Raw genomic sequence first — 19,106 nt, 5'->3', positions numbered from 1 at the left:
AATGAATTATTTTGCACTCACGTAAATAACATCGCTATTTCAATCAATATGAAAAACCAGCTTTATAAAACAATAGTTCAAACCTTGTTTAACAGCTTTATCGAAGAGGGTAACTAGTTACGCGTTTTCAACAAATAGGTATAACGATTTTAAAACTTATGATTCGAACCAAATTCAGCACTTCATTACTTCTTCCAACACTGCCAGTATACCACCGACAACGATATTTTAAACTTAAACAAATGAGAATATATTCATCACAGAGACTTAGTATTTTCGAATGAAATATTCAGAATGAAATAACATAGACGTAGTCAGAAAATGAAAAGAAGAAAGGTGGCGGTGGGGGTTTTGTACTCCCCAGACCCCTTTTTAGATTGTTTAGTATAAGATAAAGAGTACATCTTCACCGCAGAATAATATAGCCGAAATTAAAAGTAGTCTAACGTGTTTGAATACTACTATTTGATGTCTCTGCTGTTATCTTAGCGTAGCGTTCGTATGCTTTACATATTTTAACCATCCATAGGTGTTGGGGTCAATATGACCCAAAATGAACTTTCGAAATGCAATTTACAAGTTTTGTACCTAGAAGTTTGGAATTTCTCGACTTTGCCTCTTTCACGGAGTGCAACGATTTTCAATAGAGTTCAAAATTTTCAGTCATGACTGAAGAACTGCACAAAAAAAATTAAGGTGTTAAGGGGTCATCTTGACCCGGATTTCGAACTCAGTTTTAAGACACATTTTTAGTCAAATCTATGTAAACTTATACTTAAATTGTTTGTTAGAGCTTCAATTTTCAGTTTCTGGTAAATATTACTAGTTTTTGACCTGGTTGGCTACTTGGAATCGGTGCGGAATGGGGTCACGTTTGGCATACATAGATGTATGCAGAATCGTCATCATAAATCACAGATTTATTGATAAAATACTAATGATAAATACAAACAAAACAAAAATGAGAATGTGCATATCAGTTTTGTACATGATACGACAGATCTTGGATGATACGATTCCGATGCCGATTCCGGCGGTACAATGAATAATTCTCAAAATACTGAACAAGCGACAATGTGATCAATCAATGAAACTGATCCTAAAGTTTTGCAATCTTCTTGAAAGCTTATATAAAATTCCATCTAAAATGATATTGATACTGTAATTCAAACATTTGCCCTGGATTCCACATGAAAATCATCTGAGAGATACGGAACATCCGTAAAACTGGCTAATTCATTAATCTACTTCTAGAATTCTTTTTTCGATTACATTTGTTCACGTTGCATTAGCATGAATTCGTAGTTCCGAGTGAAAAATTGTCCCTATTGGTCACATAATGACCATCCGAAAAATGCGGAACATTCACTGAACTGATCAAATCATTGGTCTCAGAACCAGTTTTTTTTGTGTTTCTTGAATTCTCATTTGTATCAGTTCGTATTTATGACCTACACGGAAGATCTGCAACATCCGTAGAACTGACCAATTCATGAACCTTATTCTAGAGTTTCGAGATTTTTTCGAAAATATTTTTGGGAATATCATTCGCTTAATTCATACTTGTGACTGGGATAAGGACCCTATTGATAATGTTCTGGAATATCCGGAACTGGTTCTGAAAGTCTGTGTTTTCTCGAAAGTTTTTTTTCAAGAGATATTAATGCAAAGAAATCGTATCTACGACCGGAACAAAGATCCTATATGTGAACTGGCTAATACTACGCTGGATCATTCAAAAGGGCAATGGAGGGTCCCAGTCACATGTACAAATTTATGCGAATGATATACCGTTATATGATTCCAAAAATATTACTGAGTTCTAGGACAATTTTCGTGAATTAACCAGCTGCACGGATGTTCCAGATCTTCCGCAAAATGATTATGTGTGCAATAGGATCCATTTTCCAGTCATAACTACGAATATATGCCAATGCAAAAAATATTTTCTAAAAAAACTTCATAGTTCTACGACTAGATTCATGAATAAATAAGATATACGGATGTTCCGGATCTTCCGGATGAGTTTCACGTAGAATCCAGGGTCAACAGATGAGTCAAAGTATCAATATCATTTTAGATGGGATAAGTTTTCAAGCATATTACAAATTTTTGGGATCAGCTTCATTGCTTGACAACATTGTCGGTTTTTCAATGTTATGAAAAATTCTGATTTTTTTTCTATCATTTCATTCCATTTTACATATTCTTATATAATTAATGTTCTGTAAAATTTATGATGTCATTAACTGAAAATATAAGCTTTTGAGGTAAGGTTTCATTTATGGCACGGTTCCAGTTTTGGCAACTGATAAAAAAATTGTTGCCAAAAACGGAATCCCACTTCCATGTCATGAGTCACATTTCCACGGACAGAACGACACACTAACGGCAACCGTACACTGGGATATGGTCGATGTTAAGTCAGACCGGACTAAGTCGCAAAACATCAAAAAATGAGATAACGATAACACCGGATAAAGAATTTTTTCAGCTACAGCTACTTTTGCCAGATTTGAAATATGTAACCATCAACAAAAATTATTGCAAAAAATAATTTTCAATTATAAAGTAGAGGATGCTACGATTCAAACTTTAAACCCGTTTTTCTCGAAATCAATATTTTGTCACTTAGTCCGGTCTGACTTAACACCGACCAAATGTACCCCACGTCAACTTTGTATCCTGCTTCCACGAAGGCCAAAAGCAAACTAGCTTTACCACCTTTTCCTACTCTTACTATGAACTCTAAATTGAATTATGGTTAGAATTCCATGTAGGTAAGTGCTGAATTCTCGTCTTCACACGGCTCCAAAGATGGCTTGGGGTACATTTTTCCCCAGTGCAATGTCTAGGGTTAGTATTCTGTCAATAAACCTATAATTTATGATAACGGTTCTGCATACATCTATGTATGCCAAACATGACCCCATTCGGCATCGATTCCCACAAGCCAACCAGGTCAAAAACGGCGATATTTAATAGAAAATGAAAATTGAAACCCTAACAAACAATTTGGGTACAAGTTCATATGGATTTATCTGTTCTGCTCCTGTTATGATAATGTGCCTATTATGGTAGTAGTTGGAGCATATAAAAGGTATAGGTGTTACAGCAAGGTCAGATTAGGAAAGAGGCAATTACTGAACGTGTAGAAAGATATGCGTCGTTGTGATTTACGCTAATCTGCACTAATCGGTAAAATGCTTCTAAAAGCCTCATGAAATCTAATTGTACTAATTGTAAAGACAAGTTCAACCCTCCCGCAACTTGACATTTAGCTTAAGTTGCTTGAAACCACCGTGTTTGGGATGATGTCGCCACCATAAAGTGCCGTCCACTAATTGTGATACTGTAGATTTCTATGCGAGAAAATAATTTCGTGGCGTCTTTTACGAACATTTTTTCTTTATTTACATTCGGAGGAGATAATCAGGATAATTATTTCGAAACAGCATAATATTTTAATTTAAATACAAACCACTCAATTCGTCATTTTGGTGTTTCATAAAATGATTACAAATAGTGCCGAATGTGAAATGCAAAATGCATGATTATATTTATTGCGTTTCTAGTGTGAATCTTGCTTTCCCGTCGCCCTTGAAACATCTTTCGCATATGACTATTCTCGAAAGTTTGGCTCTCGGGCTCGTAGTTACAAAATCGACAAATGTCATCTTGACTTTTGCCAATTTTTTTCAGATGATACTTAGCAGGCTAAAACATACTCAGTTCTGGAAATCGTCTTGGGATCTAATCTGAAGAATATTACAGTTTTTAACATCACCACTGTTTGTGTGAACCTAACTCAATTTCATCAAAAACGTTTGTTTGAAGCAACTATTCTGGTTTCGTTCCTAGATTCTAAAACGAAAATATCAGTAGAAACAATTCCGAGACTTCAAGGAATCTATAGATATGCATTTTGTTAAATTCTGAGTCTGAACGACAAATAGAATTATAAAATATGTGAAACTATTTAAACCGTTGTACCATTTTAAATTAGATAACAGCAGAGCCCTTAAATAGTACCACTCAAACACGTAAGTTATAAACCTGCGTTGAAGATGTACTCCTTATGTTATACTAAACTATCTAAAAAGAGGACTGGGGAGTGCACAAGCCCCCCTTCTTCTTTTTATTTTCTGAGTACGTCTATACTATTCAGCAATTCATTCTGAACATTTCATTCAAGGGTACCAAGTCTCTGCGATGACTATATTCTCATTCATTTAAGTTTAAAGTATCGGTGTCGGCGGTGTACTGACAGTCACGACGCCGGTGGCTGAGTGGTTAGCGTAGCTGCCACTCATTCCAGTTGGACTGGGTTCAATCCCAGCCTAGGCCGTTGAGATTTTTCTGAGGTGAATAAATCTGTGGTCACGTCTTTCTTCGAAAGGGAAGTAACGCCGTTGGTCCCCGGTCCATGAGTTGATGTATCGATATCTAGTGGAGTCACCTCGATCATGAAGAAGTAGAATCTAACTTCTATACCTACTAACAAATATCCTCATCCTGTGATACTTTTGGAGTGCACAGTAGTATATACTGCCTCTAGCAAAAGCAAGTATCGGACTAACATTCCTTCCCTTTCCTTCCGCGATCTACTTTCAGGCTTGGCAGGCGCCGGTATTGATCAATAAACACTTTAGGATTACCAGGAGTTGCATATTGAAAGATGTTTCGCTACTCCCAAGCATAATTATCTACGGATTTCCTGTGTAACTTCAGCAAGTCCAGATCGATAACGGAGTAGCAGCCTGGGGTGGTCGCACAAGCTCAAGCTCTAGCTTGGTGTCCGTGGTGTACTGACAGTGTTGGAAGAAATAATGAATTTCTGCATTTAGAATGAACTATAAGCTTTAAAATCGTTACAACTATTTTTTGAAAACTCGTAGCTAGTTACCGTCTTCGACAAAGTTTTTACCCTTCCGGCAGTCGCGTAAGTGCACTGAGTGCACGCTGCTCTGAAAATCTAGCGAAATCGTCTTAAAGCAGCTGCGGCTACTCGATCAGTGAGCCATTTGCTTGATTTTCGGAGGGTTAACCATGGTTTGAATTATTGCTTTTCAAAGCTGGTTTTTCATATAGATCTCTATTAACATAAATGCAAAATAATTGATTTCGCCATATAAAATCCCATGCAAACTTTGAATGCGCAATGCACAAATCCGGGAGGCAACTTACCGCTCCTAAATTTTGCACATGCATTTGGGACCACAAAAGGAACTCAAAAAGTGTTGTGCTGAAAAATATCATATTTTAAGCCACCTTATACGCAGCAATATACACTTTTCCCTTTTTTCTGGGCTGTTTCCGCAGATTTCTCAGCCATTCGAATGACATTCACTGCCACATTCATATCCGCGTACTTGGTAAACCCGTTCAGTGTTTTTCTCTCTAATAGTTTTTCGACCGAAGTCAATTGACATATTGGCCTATAAATTGAATAATCTCCAGAAGGTCTTGTCGGCAGCAACACCAGCTTCTGTCGCTTACAGTTATCGGAGAAATACCTTCATCGATTGCATTTCGTAATGCGCGGTTTTAGACGTAATGCCGCGTAATGCTGAACCCGTTCTTGTCGAATATCGGAATTTTGCTCCTTCGCTCAATTATATGCCTCCAGCGTGATTCAAACTATGGAGTGTTCTTAAGGCCATACCGGATCGCTTGATGGTCTCTCTAGTTCATGTTTCCTGTCAGCTGCAGAAAGTGAATCGATTCCTCGATATAGTCCAAATCGACTTTTACAGACTTAGTCTCAAATGAAAGATTTAATATCCTCAAAGTCTGCTGGTGAAATTCAAATGACTTGGACATATGACTGCGGGAATACGGTATGAATACCACGGTCGCATATGTCAATAGCTTTTCAGCCAACCCTAGGCAACGGACTACACATAAATCGCCAGAAGTTTAATTTGAATTCAGATTGAATTTTGACGATAGGAGGAAAACGTGCGCTAAAACAATTTATAATATAATAATGAGTAAATGAGATTTTCAAATCTATCAAAATAATACCAAACCTATCAAAATAATACCAAACCTATAAACGAAATTAATAGAGTTAACAAAATCAATAAAAGGAATAATGATAAAATTAAACCAAATTTATAAAATTAATAAAATTATTTAAATTAATAAAATGAATGAAATGGATGAAAGGATTAAAGTCAAAAAACTTGTTCCAATCCACCTAGTGGTGCAATGGGACGTTTTTCATTTCTCCAAACTATGATTCCATGGCTAGTTATGATCAATATAATTGTGGAAAGATCTATTAAATTCTGAGTACTCTTTGCACCTATATATATTGTATATTATACAATGACTGTTCTTACCCCTTAGTTTTGAATATAAAAATATTCACTGAATAATGATAATACATATAATTGAGATCATTTATATTAATTATTTGAGGTAGGCAACTCTATTTTATATTCTTCTGCAGGAAAATTGTTGATACAACGTCTACCAGTTAAGTAATGAAAAATCAATTAGAGTCAGTCTACAAACTACTGAGATATGGCCTTTTTAAGTAAACATTTCAACTTTTATTCATTTTTTTTTTAATTTTCACGTTATAGTTAAAGTTAGTTAGACAACTCTATTTTCATATTTTTTCAGCGCAGCATATAAATATCACCTTTTGGGCATTATACTTGTGTAATTAAATGGTAAGGTTTTTCTTTAAACAGCGACACCCATTTATGACCGCGTGCCGCAATCAAATCGTTTTAACTTTCGATTCCGTCAATGATATATTTTCAAACTTGCAGCGTATATACTTGATTATTATATCTTTCGAATGCCAAGTACCAAATAAGTAGACAAATAGTTTTTTGTTTATAAAGATAGGATTAAACCTTCGGGGGTCGTCAAACGGTGGGATAACAAAATTCTCACAAGTTTCCTATCTCATGCCTCCACGCGAGTCTAAGTCTATTGATGACATTTGGTCCTTAGACCGTCGACGACTGGGTGCTATCAGCCTTCTGCCGATAGTAGCAGAATGAGAGGGTGCGAACAGCAGTGGCGGCGCAAGGTGCTTTGCCGCTTGGGGCCAAAAATTCAATTTGCCGCCCCTTTTATAATGAATTTTTAAGAGTTCAATTTTTTCCCACCTATATGAAACAAATATGACAAAAGTATTGGAAAATGTCTTCATGAAAATGATTTTATTGTCAATATTATTGTCATTTTTTATGGCGGTAGTGCTGCGCATAAATTTGCTCGCGAAAGGTGGCGCTATGACTCCGCTCACATGTTAGCGCCGCGCTATTGGTAGATCCTTTATAAAATATAAGATATTAGTTATAATTACCCTAAATATAAAATCAAAGTATGAAATTTAAGCGCAAGATTAATTAATTTTAATATTATATAAAGACAAAAAAATAGCGAAATTACTAAAAAGTTCCTATTGAATACATCACAATTATTTAAAAAAACTAACGTGTTTTCAAAACTTACATATTTTAAAACACTGATCAAAGAATGGGACAAATCATGTCTTTTTTAATTCTCTAGCTAAACGATCAGAGAAACTTTATATACCTTTAACCGCAATAAACCCATTTCTATCTATAACTATAAGTTTTGGCTAAGGCAAGACTAGCTTATAAAATTAATTGTTGAGTTTATTAAATTTCGTTTGAGCATATATACGTATTATTCGTAGAACTGAAATAATTGCAATTTGTCTGGCTAGATCCCACCGGAGCAGTGCTGATAAGGACAGTTTCTGTTCAGGGCGTTACATAAATTTTTGATATATTTATGATGACTCGAATTATTATTGATAAACCCTATCAATTTAGGCTATCTTCTGCTACCTTTTCCATACAAATATTTTAGGGGAATTGTATTGAGCATTAGATGGTAAATTTTGAGTAGCAAGCAGCACTGCGAAAGAAGAACCTAAAACAGGTTTTTCATGCTCCTTGATCCCCACAGTTTTGATGAAAAATTGTTTTGGAGCCGTATGTGCGCCAAAGAAAAGTCGGACAAGAATGGATTAATGTATATTATATAAATAATAACTTTTCATACTTAATCATCACAATGTTAACTTTCTTCTTGCCTTTGTAGTATTACAAATAATACGTTGCTATAGTGATTTTGTACTTTTCAAGTGACCTAGAGTAGGTTGTAGATCAATTCAAAATAATGTATGAAAAATGCTGTATTCCCTCAAAATCTTAACATATACTGCAAAAAAATTCGTATTTTCTGGACCTTTGCCGCCAAAAAAAATCTACACTGTAATTTTTAACCGATTTTCAATTTCTGTGTTCTGAATAAAAGACTTTTCCAACGGTATGCTAAGTTAAATTCTTTTGTTTAAAATACTCTGCGGGTTTGGGACAACAATTTGTAAACAATCAATATTTTGCGATTTTTTCATGAAAATTAGTAAAATTACTCAACATTCTTATTTTATTAATAATTCAGAGATTCTGCATTTAACGATCTGTTTTTCTTCAAATTTGGTTGAAAATTGTAAAGTTAATTTTTGTTTCTCCAAATTGGATACTTGCTTGCATGAACTCTGAAGGGATTAGTTAGGCATTGCGCGCACTATGGCATTCTAAAATCACAACTTCCGTTGTTTTTCCTAATTTTAACTTCAAAGTTCACACACATACTTTTTAATGTATACGCAATCGAGCAAAAGAAATCGATTCGATTTATATGAAACCGTCTCCTTAAAAGTTCATGCGAGTTTGTTTCTAATTTGGAGAAAAGAAATGAATAACACTGCCATTTTTCAACAGATTGTTATGAAAAATACCGCACAATGCTTTTAACAAAAGAACATAACAAATGACCGCGTAACTAATTTTTTTATACCCGAGAAATAGTTTTTTGCTAGAGATCAATATTTTAAGGGTATATTAATTTGATCAAACGTAGGTTTGTATTGTATTTGACCAGAACTGCAACCTTTTCTGGATTACTCGAAAAGTTACATTCATTTTTTATTTTGCGGCACCGTGTAATTATTCATTATGGTGCAAGAGTCGACAATTTTTTTAATAGCATTTGTAGTATTTTCATACTAATAACAAGGTTGTCGAACGGTGAATACCCCAGTATTCGCCAGCTTCTAGCTCGTGCCTCAGCTTTGTAAGTAATTGCTTGTCACAAATTGAGTCCTACATGCTCTCAAACGTCCCTAGGTGAAAGGGCGGCCAAGATGCGTCTGTCATATTTTCGAATTTACATAAACAAACTGACAATCGTCATCATTATCTTAGTGACCTAGTGACCGAACAATCCGAATCATAATTGAATGTATTTTAGATTTCCAGGTTTTTCGATCTTAGACCGCCAGTTCCATGGACGCCCGCCGCATGCGCAGCTTCCTCAATTGTGCATAGCCAGCGAGAGCGGGGTTTGCTTCGAAGTCGACAACCTCTTCCAGGTCATAACTTTAACATTCCGCACTACAAGCCCAGTTCACTGTAGTCTACCAAGTATACAACCACGCTGATAACCTTCCAATGTCAGCATGGTTGTATACTTGGTACCGTTGGGGGTTCATGCGTCTGCGTCATTCTCCATTTTCTACTGAGCTGCCGGATATTGAACGCAACATTCTTCTCCCAAACAATCCGAACACTCGATATCCTGCTTCCTACAACATCCATGCCTCATGGCAGTACAGAGCGACAAGGAGTATCAGCGATTTGAATAGAGCAAATTTTGCGCGCATCCATAGGCTGAGGGACTTTAACTGACTACGTAAACCATATTCGCAGCAGCAACATGAATTTCTCTTTCGCGACTAACATCGTTATCATGTCACAAGGGTTTTAAGATATATGAATTTGTGGTAGCGTACCCCATCGATTCCCACCTCGAACCCAACACGACTGCACGTTATCAACCAGCTACCATGTACTTTGTCTTGTCAGAGTTTATAGTCAGTCCGATTCTTGCAGCTTCCCTTTTAAAAGGCAACAATGCCTCTTCCACTGCACTGCAATCAACGCCAATGATATCGATATTAATCGCATTAGTTTAATCAGTTTTGTTGGAAAACCATGCTCAACCATTATCTGCCGCAGTTCATTTCGTTTTACTGAATCGTATGCCGCCGTGCAATCCACAAACATATAGTGAGTCCGCTAGTTGTATTACCGGAATATATACAGAATTTGTCGCATTTGGTCCGTCGTTGATCGTCCTTATCGAAACCCACTTTGATATTCGCCGACAAAGCATTCAGCCAACAGGCGCTGTCACCTCAACAGAACACGAGCAATGTACTGGATTCTAAGGTGTGGCAATGCTATATTGCTCTCTCGCTCAATTTCAGTAAATTTATTACGTAATAAATTTCGACTCCATATATTTTCCATATATCCATGTGCTTTACAAAGACCGAGCGAGAGAGCAATACCATTGCCACACCTTAGAATCCAGTACTTTGGAACACGAGGACTAACTTGCAGGCGGCACACAGTGGGGCAGAATGCAATTTTCGAGGCTTAAACCCTCTAGTGCCCTGGGTGTGTATCCTGGAGGATTAGTGTCTTCAGTAAAGTATCTTGGATGGAAATGAGCATTAACAACTTCAGATTTGATCTAGATAAGTAGAAACTGATATAGATCAATACTTTCTTTCGACAGAGGCGTTCTATTAAAAAACTTTCTTCGGCAAACTTGTTTCTTTTGATATTTTTAGCATATGTACCAAAGACACTTTTGAGGGATTCCATGAGAAATCGGCCGACCGCAAAATATGACCATCGTCGATTCGAACGAAACTGTGCAGGTGTGTTCGCTGTATGAATCTCCATGATATTCTCTGGCAATTGGAATATTTTGATACAAGAGTAATTTTTCAAAAGGGCGTAAACGTTTCTACGCGTATGAATTTCAAATTTTTTTTGTTCGATTACTGTATTTCATACAGCAAAACTATCTGAGAACAAGTTACAGGGAATGAATACTTCTGTCCGAAAAAAATATACACTGAAAAAAATGTGTCATTTTTCAAAAAAAAAAACAAAAAATTATGATAAAAATTTAAATTGCGAACAAACCCATTTTTTAAATTTTTTATATTTTGTTACCAAAAACCTGAAGAGAAAAGAAACATTTTGATTGTGATTGTATGATGGAGAAAAAATCGGTAAAAAAGTTTTCCTAACAATAACTTCGTACATGTTTTTAAATTTCATACTAATTGACATACAAAATTGTAATTTTATTACAGAATATAATTCTAAGCACCATTTAAAATCAAAATGCATTTAACAAAAATCTTCCAAAATGCGATAGTTTTCGAGATATTTGAAATTTTGCTACTTCAAAAACAATTAATTCGTGTAATTATGCTCTTTTTAAAAGTTATTCGCGTTACCCCATCAAAAAATGTCAAAAATTTAATGTTTATCGTTTTAAAGACGTAAAAGCAACCCTTTTAGTGTATTTGGATCATGGAGAAGCTTTCAATAAAAAAGTTTTCCTAACAACAACTTTTGACATTTTTTTATAATTCTTACTATTTGCAGTCAAAAATACAATTTTCTTTTTGAATATGATTCTAAACGCCATTTTAAATCGAAATGCTCTTAACAAAAAATTTCTAAAATGTAGTAGTTCTCGAGATATTTTAACTTTTGTTTTAACAACACAATTATTTTGTTTTATTGCGACCTTTTCATAAGTTAGTCGCATTTCTCCATCAACAATAATAGGTTTTCAAAAGGCCCGTAAACTTTCGTGCAACTTTCTCTTTGACATCAAGGCGATATTGTAAACCATTTGAAGGTTACATGAAAGCAACCAAACTATATTTCAACCATATGGTCTGTTGATTAAACTATATATCTGAATCATATGTTGGTTGTTTTCATGTAACTTTAAAATGTTTCACAATATCGCCTTGATGCCAAAGAGAAAGTTGCAGGAAAGTTTACGGGCCTTTTGAAAAACCTATTATTGTTGATGGAGAAACGCGACTAACTTATGAAAAGGTCGTAATAAAACAAAATAATTGTGTTGTTAAAACAAAAGTAAAAATATCTCGAGAACTACTACATTTTAGAAAATTTTTGTTAAGAGCATTTCGATTTAAAATGGCGTTTAGAATCATATTCAAAAAGAAAATTGTATTTTTGACTGCAAATAGTAAGAATTATAAAAAAATGTCAAAAGTTGTTGTTAGGAAAACTTTTTTATTGAAAGATTCTCCATGATCCAAATACACTAAAAGGGTTGCTTTTACGTCTTTAAAACGATAAACATTAAATTTTTGACATTTTTTGATGGGGTAACGCGAATAACTTTTAAAAAGAGCATAATTACACGAATTAATTGTTTTTGAAGGAGCAAAATTTCAAATATCTCGAAAACTATCGCATTTTGGAAGATTTTTGTTGAATGCATTTTGATTTTAAATGGTGCTTAGAATTATATTCTGTAATAGAATTACAATTTTGTATGTCTATTAGTATGAAATTTAAAAACATGTACGAAGCTATTGTTAGGAAAACTTTTTATCAATTTTTTCTCCATCATGCAATCACATTCAAAATGTTTCTTTTCTCTTTAGGTTTTTGGTAACAAAATATAAAAACTTTAAAAAATGGGGTTTTTCGCAATTTAAAATTTTATCACAATTTTTGGTTTTTTTGAAAAATGACGCAACATTTTTTTCAGTGTTTGTTTTTTTCGGGCAGAAGTATTTATTCCCTGTAACTCGTTCTCAGATAGTTTTGCTGTATAAAATACAGTAATCGAACAAAAAAATTTTGAAATTCATACACGTAGAAACGTTTGCACCCTTTTGAAAAGTTGCTCTTGAGTCAAAATAATCTTATTACCTGTGGAAAATATTTAGTCTTGCATGACGGTGAAACGTGTTAAGTTTCATTGGAATCTAAGATGGTCGGTCACGATTTTAAAGATTTTCGGACGGATCTTCGTGGAATTCCTCTTTTGCTTTATAACCTACATGACATTAAAAAATACTCGAGAAAATGAATTTTAACATTTTTTTTTATCAAAAAATCTCTGGATTAAAATATTTTATTCCTAAATCGTCGAAAATATACAATAATAAAAAAGAGTTTCTAAGAGTGATAGATGTTATCATGACATTTAAAGAGTGTTTTCATCATAAATATTTAAAAAAAATATGTTCCACAAAATTTGTTATAACCTACGAAGCGGCAGATGACGGCAGCTAGAATTTAACTTTATAACCACGAAGAGAAATAAGTGGGACAAGGTGGGCCTTTTTTCTACAGACACATAAATAAGGAAAAATAAATAATTCATGTGAAATAATTCTAGTTCTCTTGAAAATTTTTGAGTAATCTAAAAACATGCAAATATTTTCTTGGTTTTGAATTCAAATATGATATTTCGGACTGAGAATAAATTCATAAACTAATTTCTAAAAAAAATATTCAAACGCTGGGTGCGTCTTGTCTTCCCAACGGCCTTATCGTTTTTAAGCTCTCGGATAATCTTCCGTCTAAAAATCAGTGAACAAAAAATGCTGGTTTATTTACCCCTTGGTAATCGCCGGTTCCAAAAAACCATTCGGTCGAAAAACGTACGCTACCGCACGAAACTAACCTTCTATAGAACACTTATTAGACCGGTTGTCTTATCGACTATGCTGGACCACGTTACGCGTAACAGGAGAGGAAACACCTTTCCAATGGAATTAAAAGATTGGAAACACAAAGCATACTTTTTGAGTTGGAGATATTAAAAGACAAACAAGCTGTTCACGGAAAAAGTTGAATAACTTTGTACCAATTGAGATTTGATAGTTTGTGTAGAATGATTTTTGACGCCAAAAATGATTCTCTATCACCCCTCGAGAGATTCTTAACGATGAACCAAACAGCCTGTATATGATAGAGCTTCCTGGTTTAATTCCAGCAGTTTTTTTTTCTATTTGATTATATTGTTTTGTTGGCATTACATTTCTAATTTAGTATATTGGGTGTTCAGCCACAAGTGGTGACTTTTCATCCCTATTGTTTACATGATTCAGTTAATTATTATTAAGTTATAATATGCTTTCGCAGTTAAGTATTTTTTTCAGTAGGATGTTTTAAACCTACTTGTCTTCTGAATAAGGAGCTAAACAAATCTTATAAACTATAAAGAGAGCTAATCGTTACAATTGAAGATTGCAACGATTTTTGTCGGAAGTTTCTTTTAATACTGTTCGTCATAATTTCTAATGTTTCTATGTTTGCAAGTCTGTGCAACTCATTTGTGCTAAACCAGGGAGGACGCTTCAAAATCATTTTCAGAATTTTATTCTGAATCCTTTGAAGCGTTTTCTTCCTAGTAGCACAACAACTTGCCCAGATTGGCACTGCATATAGCATTGCCGGTCTAAATATTTGTTTATAAAGTAATAGTTTGTTTTTTAGGCAGAGCCTAGAATTCCTATTTATAAGAGGGTATAAACATTTTATATATTTGTTGCATTTTGTTTGGATTCCTTCAATGTGATCCTTAAAAGTGAGTTAATTCCAGCAAATTAGTCTGCATACTCCCACAACTTCAAGTGCGCTCGGAAACTCATCTCAGCTGAATCTTTTGAGACTGAGGAATATGAGTATAGCTTTTTTTTATAATTAATTAATTTATTTAGGCTCAAATGCGGTAGCTCTCGACGAGGCCGATTGTTTGTTTTTTTACAATAAATAAAAAAAAACAGCTACGTTAAATTTTTGGTCTCGTTCAGGCGCAGCTTTCTGCTGCGTGTTGAGATCCTTTTTCTAGGGGGCGAAATATTGCCAGTGTTGTCCACTGCAAGTTGAGGTTCATTTCGTTTGTCTTTTGCGTTATCGTTCACGTCCATGTCCTCATCCGTACTACTTTCCTGCTGCTCGCAGTCGGATGTTCCAGTTTGTGTTTTACTCTTAAGGGTCGTTTTAGTATGTTCGTTATCGGCATTCGTTTCGTTGTTGTTGTTGCTGGTTGTTGGTGCTTGATCCATAGATGTTGGTTTTGCAGCTGTTAGTGGTTTAGCGTAAGATGGTTGTGTGCTGATTTCAGTTGGATTTGAGTTTTCCTTAACAGTTTCTACGCAAGGTTTTCCGAGGAGCAGCTTCTTGGTGCAGAACTGGCACGTAGGAATTTGCCCTGGGTACGTGACTAGTGATGTTTGATGAATGAGAACATCGTCACTTCCTAACGCTGTGACGGTTATGTATGAGGGAATTGGCTTGGTCACACGCATTCTCACCACACGAACACCGTTAGGGATGCCCGGGAAAAAATTCCTCCAAGTCTCATGTGTAACAGAGTCTACTTCTCCGTATTTTTGCAAGTATTTTTTAATCGCGCCGTCAGGGGTACGCGTAGCCAAATCATGGACACGAACTTCTACAGCGCCGTTCTCGATGTATACGGGAATGCTATATTTAACATTGCCGCATTCGGCGGTGTGCTGCATGTTGTTTCGCGAGGCGAATGACTCAGCTTGGTTAATGTTGTTGAACGAAATCAGCACGCAATGTTTGATATGATGCATTTGTAGGGTTTTCACTTCAGCCAGATTGAGTTTCATCTGCACTTTTAATAACTGTTCCACTTCCCGAATGGCTGGTCTTACGGGGCATTTCGAAAAATCAACAGCAACACAGTTCAACCGCAGCTGGGTTGCTTTTTGCTGGGCACCGTCACTCATCACTAAATCGCACAGTAGGTATAGGCTATTGTTATATGGACTGCTTGTGTGATAGGCACCGATTGATTTTTAGGTAGAATTGACTGTTTCACTTGCGCGGGACGATTTTTTGCTTCTGCTCAGGGCGAGATGTGAAGACAAACTCATGTGTATAGTTTTGTTCGATCGCATACGTCAGTCCCGATTCCCTACCTTTTTAATCGTCAACAGACACGAAAATAATGTACATTCAAGCGTTTCACCCGCACTTGATTTTTATCAAGATTAATAACACTTGAACAATTATTAAAATATTAAAATTTGTTGAGCAGGAAATGCCGCCTCCTGAATTTGCCGCTCGGGGCGCTTGCCCCCTTCACCCCCCCCCCCCTTAGCGCCGCCACTGCCGAACAGATCTAGTTGAGAAAACATCGCCGTAAAAATGAAAAGTTGATCGGAAATTAGCCCCAATAAGACTTTAATCTGACTAGTATCGATGATCACGGGTCAATACGTATTGAAAATTCCCCGCGTCTGTTTGTATGAACCTAGTTTCAAGCTCCGTTAATGCTAACAAGCCCGTGCATCAGGTTAACAATCCTTTATATTTCCCTTCAGTGTTCGTTATTATCGCTCGTATACTTGTATTCCATAAAAATACGATATGGAAAATAATAAATACTTTCCTTGATTTATAACATCTCGCGCTATCATAACTCTTTGCCTGTATAATGTGTTATCACTCGGTAGTTTTCAACTCAATAAATATATCGTAGAGAAGAAGTAGAACTGCAATAAATAGTGATCCGGCCAATTACGCAGATAAGATTAGCTTTTCTAAGCAATACTCCCACGGTCGGCCGTGTGGAGTTCAAATTGCTTTTGTTTAGGGAACATAGGATACTCTCGGTGGCCGGCTGCCCAGAGTTTAAAAAGAACCAAAAACTAAATAAGATCTTTTTCGAGTGATCGTGTACTCGAAGACTAACTAAACAACTACCTAATAAAATATGCTTTACAGGTCGCATCGCTTGCTTGGAGCGAATCCTAGACCTTATACCCTTCCAAACCACCAACTCCGCGACACCTATGGAAGAGTCTGATAAATCGTCGTCCTTCCGTTAAGTAGGTGGAGCATCAACACTTCCCGTCTACCTTATCCTTTATCCTTCCCCGTGAACGGTGGAGATGGGGGCGGCCGGCAATGATGGCTATCATGTTGTTGAGCTTTTTATATGGGTCGGATTGGTACGAATTCCTACTTACCATTTCCTAAGCAACTCTTATTAGATAATCAGCAGTCAAACATGATGAAGTCAGTGTGCAATCCGCCAAAATCATCGTCACAACGCAACACAACGCAACGCAACGCAAAGATAGGACCAAACCAAACTTCAAATCGACATTTCTCTCGAATCTCTCGATGGATCATTTTGAAATTCACTGAGAAGTTGCTTGGATACTTTATCTTTCGAATGTCGAGTACCAAATTTAGGGTCATTTTTGTTAATAATGGTTTTAGACACACCGTGGTGATGGTATGAGGTGTAGGCGTGTGGTCGGGAGGGCTCTGAGGTGGGTTTGATAGGGCAAGGAAGTCTGTGAGAAGATGGTGGAGTAATATGTGAGGCGGAGTAACCCCTCATCGTACACCTCTATCTACGCCCCAGTTTAAATCCAGCAAACCCGTTTTTAGTCGAAAAAATATGGCCGGAATTAGGTTGACGATTTTCGGAGTGATGGCACAACCTTCTATATGACAAAGTCAAAGACGTGCCAAAAAAGTCAAGCCAAGAAATGTGTTTTTCGGGATTACATCAAATTTTGACGTTTCATGCAATTTAAAGACATATCGTCGCTGTTGTGCTATCTTATGACAAGCGCCATTTAGCACATTTCGAGAAAAACGATTTTTAAAATTTGAGATTGAATATTTTCAAACTTATAAATAGTATAAACAATCCAAAGAAGACAATTGATGCTTCTATCTATTCTGTATTAATCTCTCAAATATTTCGAAGATCGGTTTACTACGTTGCAATTTTTTACTATGAATGTAAACAAAGGACGCACTCACACGTGTCATAGGCGTGTATTGATGACAAAATTTGTATGACGTGTCATAATCGTGCATGGAAAATATTCCATAGAAAAAATCATCAATTTTTAACTTTTATTCATATCTTTGGGTTCATTTGGTCTATAAACAATCGGTGAGATGCATTTTGAAGGAAATGAATCAGGGAATCTAGGAAAAATAATTATTTTTGGTTTCAGTGTTGCCAAATATGCTATATTTCCAGTTTGAACCGTAAATTGCGTTTTTCTCACAACTCGTGTATTTTTCTTTTGAAAATTTTTATGCCATTGTGTTCCTCAGACATTTTTACACATAAAAACTTATAAAACTTCAATATAACTTGAGCAAATCCGTAGATACAGTGATTTGAAGCAAAAAACTGACTATTTCTTATCGTGTTTCTCGCTATATCTAAGTAACCAAGCACAATTTCAAAATTTTGAAAACGCCACTTTGTAGAGATTGCTCAGACAAGTAATGTGGCATATCTAACTCAGTTTACCCCAAAATGGCGTTTGTCATAAGATAGCACAACAGCGACGATATGGCATCAAAACTACAAATAGGCTTTTTAAATTTTCCTTTGCTCCCATAAATTTCCATAACATTTTTCAGTTCCTACGTTTAAGGAATCAAGAACGATCATAGGTGGTCAATGTGGCCAGTGGTTTTGGTTACTCATTATTGATCTAGACTGGCATATTCAAGTAATTTTTCACTCATTTTAATACGTTGTGCATCATTTTGATATCAGTTTATATGGAAATTTGCTGTGACTGCACTCTTCAACTCGTAGCTCCGAAAACAAAATTTGGATTTCAAATGAAATTTAACACCAGCCCATGGCGACGTTAGAGCTTTCATTCGAGCCTAATGTTGTTCAAATCGGCCCAGCTATCTCTTAGAACAATGAGTAACATTGTTTGACACATACACACATACAGACATTTTACGATCTCGACGAATTGAGTCGAATGCTGTATGAATCTCGGCCCTCCGGACTGGGATTAGTTGCTCAGTTTCCAGAGTGATTGCATAACCCTTCTACATGGGAACGGCAACAAACTATCCTCGCTACTAGGTTGATTATATGATGATCTGTGTATTTAAATATTACCAAACCTAGAGCTCACCGTTGATCGCAATGCCCATGGCAAGAGTCAAACAACTTAACTTTGGAAAAAAAATTCTCTTTATCCTTGAAGTGAATTTGAATATTTAATTTTGAAAAATAGTTCGTTTATTATTAATTTCACAAAAATTTTCCGGAATCGAATTAAGTTTAATAGCGTCAAATGTTTAAAACTAGTTTCGTTAAGATCGGTTCAGCCATTGTTGAGATAATTACATCACATTACTGCT

At 35.8% G+C, this 19,106-nt stretch overlaps 1 protein-coding gene across 1 annotated transcript in view; it reads right to left on the bottom strand.

Moving 5' to 3' along the window:
- The window catches only part of LOC131677930 (NAD(P) transhydrogenase, mitochondrial-like), a 41,317-nt gene that overhangs the window by 4,668 nt on the left and 17,543 nt on the right, over positions 1 to 19,106 (bottom strand). The gene's annotated exons all lie outside the window — the stretch shown is intronic.

The sequence above is a fragment of the Topomyia yanbarensis genome, chromosome 1 (assembly GCF_030247195.1).
Source record: "Topomyia yanbarensis strain Yona2022 chromosome 1, ASM3024719v1, whole genome shotgun sequence".
In the NCBI taxonomy this organism is placed as follows: domain Eukaryota; kingdom Metazoa; phylum Arthropoda; class Insecta; order Diptera; family Culicidae; genus Topomyia; species Topomyia yanbarensis.
The sequence above is the reverse complement of the archived record's forward strand: the minus strand, read 5'-3'. Positions and strand labels throughout refer to the sequence as shown.